Genomic DNA, 9,369 nt, shown 5'->3' on the forward strand with positions numbered 1-9,369 from the left:
TCTCTATGCTCTGTTGAACCTACAATTTACACTGATACAGTATCTGAAAAAAATTGGAAATATTCAGACTAGCATAAACTTAGAAAATACTATAGCAAATTTTTATTTGGTGAGCATGTTTAACAATATAACCTGGCTTTTTTTAAATATAAAATTCAGCCCTAGCTGGTTTGGTTCAGTGGATAGAGCATCGGGCTGCAGACTGAAGGGTCCTGGGTTCAATTCCAGTCAAGGGTACATATCAGGGTTTCGGGCTCGATCCCCAGTAGGGGACGTGCAGGGGGCAATCGATGATTCTCTCTCTGAAATCAATAAAAACAAAAGAATCTAGGAGAATAGGAGAGTCACATTTAAAAAAATAAAATTCAGTTTCCTTAAATTGTTTGAAAAGGTGAACTTTACCTGAGCTGTGTCTCTAGTGAAAAACCCCAGCCTTGACCTTCTGGGAGGGTCCTGAAGAGGGGGCTGGGCTCTACTAAATCAGTGGTCACCAACCTGTGGTCCGTGAGGCCCCAAAGGTTGGCGACCGCTGCACTAAATGACCTTTACCTGTAGTAACCTTTCCCACAGATTCTCTGCATTAAGTTCAGTGCCCAAAGATCCACCAGTAACAGTAGTGCATTTGAAATAATGCTGCTTCTGAACTGTTTCAAACAGACAGTTACAAGATGAGATCTAATCTAACAGCATCATTTGTAGCACACGTGCAAATTTTTCAGGTATTAAAATGTCGAGTGCAAGTCTTAGACTTAGTCGCCTACGGTAGTAGTCCCAGCTCTGCCTGCTGTTCTGAACGAATTTTTTAAACTGAAGTTTAGCCAGAAAGTCAGTCCTCCAACTCAATTAGCAGCTAAACATCACAAAGGGATTTATATATGTGTGTATATGCGTGTATGCATACATATACAATAGACAGCACTATAGAGCTGCTTGCTCAGGTTTTATGGAGAGCTGTGTATCAATTCTCCCTCTGGAATAAACACATAGTGAGAATGAATTCTTCATTAAAGGAGGAAAAAGGCTACTTCATTTTTTGCCATTTCCAACTTTGTCAGATTGGGGCACAAGCATGCTTACCTAGGTGTTTTTTAAGGCACAGGTCATTCCAATCAAGGGCCCTGAGATGTGTCTATGGAATAGATTGGGAGCCTTCAACCATGAGAGAGAATAGACATTACAAGAGACGGATGTGCCATGGCCAGGAAAATTTAGTTTTTAGGAGGAGAATTGTAAATAGCATCACATGTAGGTACACTTCCTAAATAAAACTTTTGAGAGAATCAAGTTAAAAGTTTCTTTTAAATCATGAAAATACAAAAACAGTACAAAACAGAGCTCAAAAGAAATCAAAATGGTTATTTTACTTACAGGTCCTAATGATGATACATTCAGGAATGACTGGATTTGTTCAAGTTTGCTTTCTGTTTTAGTGCTTGATGAGAACACAGGGCACTGATCCCTGGAGAGGTGGTTACTACAGAGACAGCCAGTATGTATATGTAAATTAGTCAAACGGATAGGGAATAATCTAGAAATTATGACGGTTTTAATCAAGTTACTCCCACCTACTCAGTGGGGGAAGCCAGGGGGAGGAAGAAGCAGGGACTCACTCATTAGAGCAGAGAGGAAATCTGGAGCCGGCCTCTCCAGGAGCAGCTGTCACTCCACCACAGCTCGGGTTTCTGGATCCCACACCAGGTGGGTGAGTGGAAGACCCAGAAGAAATGGCACATTGTCCTCAAGGGCTACCCACACTGACGGACGGAGAGGCAGCCCCCTGACCATTGGTGCTGACCTGGCGAAAAGTCTGACACCTGGAAAGGCTTGATTACATAGTAATTAGAAAACCATTAAAAATACTGAGGAGGAACTGGATGTTATTATTTCATCTTTCTAAGAAGTGATACAGCTGTTGTTATGTAACAAAGTACCCCAAAACTTAGTGGCTTAATACAACAACATCTCACCATTTCTGTGTGGCTCAGCTGGGTGCTCTTGGCTCAGGGTTCCCTCCCCTGGGCTACAGATGAGGAAACTGAGGTGCAGAGGTTAAGTAACTTTCCCCAAAACACATAGCTAGTAAGTGGCTTCTGCTTTGCCATCGTGTCGCAGGTGGGTATCCGGGAACAAGAGCTGGCCAGGAAGGGAAGGCGTGCCTGTTAGTCCATTTCTTTTCAAGCAAAGGTAACAACTCCTCTCCATGATCCCTGGAGAACCTGAAGCTTTTGGCTGTCTCAGTTGCCAAACTACAATGACGTATCAACAGAAATAAGAGTGAAGAAACCTCCCAAGTTATATGATAACTAGAAGCCCAGTGCATGGATTCCTGCACATTGAAAGGAAACTAGAAGGTGGTGACGGGGCGGGACTGGGTGAGACGGGACAGACATGCCCTGGAGCCAACCTCCCGCGGTCCCTCCCCAGCTGGCCGCACCTGGGGTAGCCCTGGGGCTTGAAGGGCGTCTGCAGAGTGAGCCTGGTCCCTCCGGCAGGTGGGGTTCCTCGGCCTGGCCTGCAGGGATCAGGCTGAAACTGGCAGCCCAACATCCCCCAAGGGGTCCCAGAGTGCAAGAGGGCACTCTGCAAAGTTGCTGTCGCTTGGCAGCTCCTGCATTGAGCATCTGCCCCCTGGTGGTCAATGCACGTCATACCTACTAGCCGGTCAGCTGGTCGCTTAGCCTTTTGTATACATAGATATATTCACATGAGTCATGTAAACTGGCAGGCAGGAAAGGGAGACACTCCTTTGGCGCCGAGTCCCATTTCCCCCTACAGTCCTAAGGAAGTTGAATGTTGTCTCATTGTTTCATACCATACTGTGGGGAAGCAGAAAATATCAGATGGTCTTAAATTCACTGCAGTGGAATTGTGTGTAAATAACATGAACCTAGGATGAGGTAAAAATAACCAACTATAATTCTGGAGGAAATACGAGTAACAACTAAATCCTAGAGATAGGCAGTATAAAGTTGAGCCAAAAATGTCTAATCTTGGTGGGGTTTAGAGCCAACACTGATCATGAGTTTATTCTCTAAAGATTAAATATCACAGTCTCCACTGCTTCTTGGTAGCCTGTTACAGATTTTAATTATATCATAAAAACATCATTTTACCATTTATCAAAATTCCAATGGCATTTTTCTCAGTAATAGAAAAAGCAACCCTAAAATGTCTATGGAACTACTAAAGACCTTAAGTAGCCCGGCAATCCTGAGGGAGAACAAAGCCGGAGGCATCCCACTTTCTGATTTCAAGCTTTATTACAAAGCTATATAGCAATCAAAACAGTATGGTGCCATCATAAAAATACACACAGAGACTAATGGAATCGAACTGAGAGCCCAGACATAAACCTACACATATACAGTCAACTAATACTTGACAGGGGAGCCAAGAGACTCAAAGAAAGAGCAGTCTCCACTAAATGGTGGTGGGAAAACTGGGAACCACATGCAGAAGAATGAAATTGGACCCCCACCTTATACCACTCACAAAAATTAACTCAAAAAGGATTAAGTACTTAAATGTAAGACCCAAAACTGCAAAACTACTAGAAGAAAACAAGGGTAAAGTTCCTTGATGCCAGCGGTTCTCAACCTGTGGGTCGCCACCCCTTTGGCGGTGGAACGACCCTTTCACAGGGGTCGCCTAAGACCATCCTGCGTATCAGATATTTACATTACGATTCGTAATAGTAGCAACATTACAGTTATGAAGTAGCAACGAAGATAATTTTATGGTTGGGTCACAACATGAGGAACTGTATTTAAGGGGCCAGAAGGTTGAGAACCACTGATGTAGGCCTTGGCAACATTTTTTTTTTTTTTTATGATACCAAAAGCAAAAGCAACAAAAGCAAAAATAAACAAGTGGGACCACATCAAACTAAAAAGCTCCTGCACCACACAGAAAACATCAGCAAAATGAAAAGGCAGCAACCAAATGTGAGAAAGTATGTGTAAACCATCTCTCTGATAAGGGTCTAATATTCAAAATACATAAAGAATCATACAACTCAACAGCAAAAAGATGCTCTGATTTTAAAATGGGGAAAGGACTTGGATAGACATTTTCCATAGAGAAAACAGAAATGGCCAACAGTACATGGAAAAGTGTTCAATATCACTAATATCAGGGAAATGCAAATCAAACCACAATGAGATATCACCTCATTCCTGTTAGAATGGCTATCATGAAAAAAACAGATAATCAAGTTTTGGCAAGGATGTGGAAAAGGGGAACAATTGTGCACTGTTAGTGGGAATGTAAATTGGTACAACTACTATGGAAACCAGTATGGAGGTTCCTCAAAAAATTAAAAATAGGGCTACCATATGATCCAGCAAGATGCCATTAGTCATCAGGGAAATGCAAATTGAAACTACAAGATACCATTACCTACCAGAATGGCTAAAATTTCAAGGACTGACAACACCATAGATTGGTGAGGCTGTGGGAAAAGCAGAGCCCTATTATCTGTGTGAGTACAAAACGTGTGCAGTCACTTTGGGGAAAGGTCAGGCAGCTTCTTATAAACATGTAGAATTTATAGATACAGAGAACAGACTGGTGGGCATGGGAGGGGAGGGGGGTGGAAAGGGTGAAGGGATTAAGAAGTACAAACTGGTCATTACAAAATAGTCACAGGGGTATAAAGTACAGTCAATAACATTGTCAGTATTATTGTAATAACTATATATGGTTGGTGCTAAAAATATCTGGGGGAACACTTTGTAAAGTATATGGTTGTCTAGCCACTATGCTGTACCTGAAACAACACAAAATAATGTTCAATGCAAACTGTAAATGAAAGGTAAAATTAAAAAAAACTAAACATGTATATGCCTACCTTATCACACAACAGTTCCACTCCTAGGTATTTACTCCAGAGAAAAACATAAACCCACAAAAAGGCTTGCACAGGAATCTTCAGAGCAGTTTTACCCATAATAGCCAAAAATTGGAAACAGCCCAAGTGCCTGTCAACAGAATGGACCGATGCTGTTACACTGCATTTGGGAATACTACTCAGTAATAAAAGGAACAAATTACTAATACAGCATGGGCTGAATCTCAAAAACACTATGCTGAGTTTCTTCAAGACTCACTCAAAACAGTAAAAAATGTGCAACACCATTTATATAAAACCTTAGAACAGGGAAAACTAACCCAAGATAAAGAAAAAAAATCAGAATATTGGTTCTGGGAGGGTAGAGAGGGAGACTGACGAGGAAGGAACATGAGGGAACTTTCTGGATTTAATAGTAAATGTTCTATTTTTTGATAGGGGTTTGGGTTACATAGGTGTATGCATTTGTCAAAACTCAACAGAAGATGTACTTAAGATTTGTGTATTTCAGTGTATAAATTTAATATGTAAATTTTCATTAAATGCATAGAAACTAACACTGACGTCTAGTTAATATGTGTGTGCTTATATTTAGAAGGAAATGCATTAATGTAATTCACTTAGAAATATACCAAAAATAGGATGAATAGAGGGATGGATATAGAGATAACTGTAAAGAAAGTACAGTAAAATGGATGTTAGGCACACAGGCTCATACTGTAAAAAGTATTTAAGCTTATCAGTACATTTGAAATGTTTCATAATTAACTACTGGGACTGCCGAAACCGGTTTGGCTCAGTGGATAGAGCCTCGGCCTGCGGATGGAAAGGTCCCAGGTTCGATTCCGGTCAAGGGCATGTGCCTGGGTTGTGGGCACATCCCCAGTGGGAGATGTGCGGGAGGCGGCTGATCGATGTTTCTCTCTCATCGATGTTTCTAACTCACTCTCTCTCTTCCTCTCTGTAAAAAAATCAATAAAATATATTTTTTTAAAAACAAACTATTGGGACTAATAGTTTAAGTAAATAGAATCTAAATAGTTTAAATTCTAATATGACAACCATACAATACCACCAGGATTTATAGACAAATAGAGAAAAGTAAAACAATTTCCCTAATAAAACCAGGCCAAGAAGCAGGTGAATTAAATAGCAAACCAAACGCGGCCCTCGGGCGAGGCTTCCCACCTAGATGCTCTCTTCTGGAACCCATCCAGTGTCGTGTTTTTCCTGACATGCTCTCTTAGCCCCTTGTCAATGATGTGAGTAATAACAGTGACTGTAGAACTTCTCCACCATCCTGTGCCAGGCTTCTGTCACCTGTCTGGTTAGTACCACAGCGGTAAAGTATTCCAGAAACACTGCAGTACTGATTACTATTCAGCTCATGGCCAACTATGACTTCTATGTGACCCTCTTTAGTTTGTCAAATCTTTCATCAAAAAACTATTCAGCACTTTACCATGCGCTCTGCTCTCAAGAGGCTTACAATCTGGTGTGGGAAGCAGGGCTGTAAACATGACAGACAGGCAGCTCTAACAGGATAACTGGGGTGGGAGGGGGGGCGGGGGGAGGGAGCGCGGGCGGGCAGTGACTCAGAGGAGGGAAGGCTCCCTGGAGGCAGTGTCTCCAGCTGGGTCTTTGACAGGCCAACAGAGGACTGTGGCTCAGCCGGACTCAAGAGTCCTGAACAAGAAAGTGGCCCAGCCGCATTTCGTGGAACAGCCAGCGGTCACCCTATCCAGCACAACAGGAGGCAGCCACACCAGGAGCAAGACAGCAGGCTCACGGCAACAACCCACAGCCTCAACGGCCAGCACTCATCGGTCTAAAGGACAACCAACTCCATGTAATCAGACTAGAACACTTACATCCCCCAGCCTCCTCCCCTTGAGGTTTTGGGCATAAAATCCAACCCCGAGAGCGCGGCTGGTGGAAGCCAGTGAGGCAGAGCCATGATGTTCCGTATGGAGGGCCTCGCATGAAGCTGGACCCCGAGGAGATAAAACGGAAGGAAGATGCGCGAGGATGTGACCTCCATACGGAACGTCCTCGTCTGCGTAGCCCTGCCGCGAGTCACTTTTATCTTAAAGAAACTGGACAGCAAATAAAGATTGGACGTTACATGTGAATGCATGACATGAAGAACTGGTTAGTTTCTGCTCTGCAAATGAATAGGCCCAGAAAGATGGAAGAGACTGGTGAAGGGACATAAAACTTGTGCTTGTTGAGAAAAAGTTCGGTTGTGGTAACTGACCTAATTACACTATGTATCTAAAACAGAAAACTACTTGGGAAGCATGAAAACACGCTTCTTATGCCTGTGATACTCAGTCTCCATGAATGTTGGTATAATTGTAAATAATGTCAAACTCCATTTTCTAGCAATTATTAATTATATAAGGGAATTATGTCTGCAGTGGCCCTGTCTTGTCAGTCATTTCTAGTGACCTGTTCACTTCTATCAGGAGTAGATCTGTTGAAGAGTTCCTTATGATTAGTTATGTTTTATGGAAGCGAGCACACATCCACAACATTTAAGCACAGGACCATTAGTCTACACTTTTAATAAATGTACCAATTAAGAAAAAATAATTCAACCCCAAGGACAGTGGAAACTGAGTCCTAACCTTCCCCGGTTGGGGCTCCGTCCCCATTCCCTCTAATAAACTCCCCTCTTGCTCGCTGTGTCCGCCTGTTTACTTGAGCGACTCCAATCTTAGTCTTAAACAATGAACTGGCATTAAAATAAATGGCAAACAGAAAAAAGAACATTACCCGAATAATAGTTCATTTCTATTGTGTGCCAAACAGTGGACTCTTCACATTTATACTAACTTTCAACATGTAAGATATGGCACGATTTTTGCTATTTTACAGATGAAAGTTTAGAATAGATAACTTGAGATGGGCCTTGAGAACATTATGCTAAGTGAAATAAGTCAGAAAAAAAGCTAAAAACCATATGATTTCACTCATATGTGGGATATAAAACTGAAACTCGTGAACACAAACAGAATGGTGGTTGCCAGAGGGGAGGTGGTGGGGGGAGAATGGGGTCCTAATATATGGTGACAGAAGAGTTGACTTTGGGTGGTGGGCACATGGTGCAACATACAGATCTTGTAACATAGAAACCCACACCTGAAACCTATATGTTCACGTTGACCAGTGTCACCCCAAACAATTTAATAGAGTAGATAAATTGCTCCCCACCACAGTTTAATGGACAACCTAGGATTTGAACCCATGTAACCTATTCCAGAGCCCATACCCTTAACTGCAACATTATCCTTCCCAAACACATTTTTGTAAATATTTTGGAGCCGATTTCATTGGCAATACTATCAACCACTAACATTGGCCACTTTAGCTTACCTGGTTAAGTCCAAGCAGGAACTGTCAGGAGCCCGTGTTCAGTAAAACGCCCATTTCTACAGGCTCGTGCAACTTCCTCAAGGCTCTCTGGTCCCAGGACAAATTACGACAAGATGGACAGTTGGAAGAATAGGAACGTGGCAGTCAAAACTCCAGACCCAAGTAGGCATCCCCACCCTATATGACATATCTACCCGCCTCACCTGCGCAAACCTACCTGATCGATTGTCAACACTTGCAGGTATCAGACTTTTGGGTCCCACACACTTAGGATTGTCCATGTGACCCAAACTCCCAACCACAGAGCCTAGGACAGGAGCCCCCCCAACTCAGCTTGCCCCAGTTTCCTGTCTTCTTTCCGATTTCCACCATCTGCGACACCCAACTCACGCTCTCTCCGAGGATGGCTTTGATCGCATAGCCAAGCAGCAGTCGGAGCCAGACACCAAAGGACTGGGCTCTGACAGTTGAGAAGCACCAACTAGACGTAGGTACTTTCAGTGACTCCTCGAATCTCAACAAAGCGACCTCTAGACCAACCCAGGCCACTCCAGGCCAGCCCTGTCCTCTGTGCATTGGAACATGCACACACAAGCTCCCCTGCACTCACCACATCCACACGTTTTATTTATTTTTTATATATATGTTACTGATTTTTTACAGAGAGGAAGGGAGAGGGATAGAGAGATAGAAACATTGACAAGAGAGAAACATCGATCAGCTGCCTCCTGCACACTCCCTACTGGGGATGTGACCGCAACCAAGGTACATGCCCTTGACCGGAATCGAACCTGGGACCTTTCAGTCCGCAGGCCGACGCTCCATCCACTGAGCCAAACCGGTCAGGGCCACACGTTTTAAAATTACTATGAAAAATTAAAGGTGGCATATATGCCACATGCCATCCCACATCCCACTCACACCAGTTAAATGACACCTGGATTCCTCTCTGACTGACTGAGTAATCGCAGAAGCAGGCGCAGGCCAGGCAGCTGGGTTCGTGCCTGTGTGCAGCATCACCTGGGTTTAGGCATGCAGGCTGCTCCAGGCTGTGCTCTGGTGGCGCCCTGGAACCAGCAGGCACCTTCTCTCAGGTCACTCTCTGTCCTTGCAGAGGAAACCACAAAAGACTACCACGCTGC

At 43.4% G+C, this 9,369-nt stretch overlaps 1 long non-coding RNA gene across 1 annotated transcript; it reads right to left on the reverse strand.

Annotated features, from left to right (window-relative positions):
* Positions 1-1,282: 1,282 nt before the first annotated feature.
* On the reverse strand, positions 1,283-2,360 carry LOC111826508. Its single transcript, XR_002829850.1, has 2 exons — positions 1,611-2,360; positions 1,283-1,474 (listed from the first exon to the last, which is right to left on the reverse strand). It is a non-coding gene; the product is annotated as an uncharacterized LOC111826508 (long non-coding RNA).
* Positions 2,361-9,369: the final 7,009 nt, after the last annotated feature.

This window comes from Myotis lucifugus, unplaced genomic scaffold (genome assembly GCF_000147115.1).
Source record: "Myotis lucifugus unplaced genomic scaffold, Myoluc2.0 scaffold_1, whole genome shotgun sequence".
Lineage (NCBI taxonomy): Eukaryota > Metazoa > Chordata > Mammalia > Chiroptera > Vespertilionidae > Myotis > Myotis lucifugus.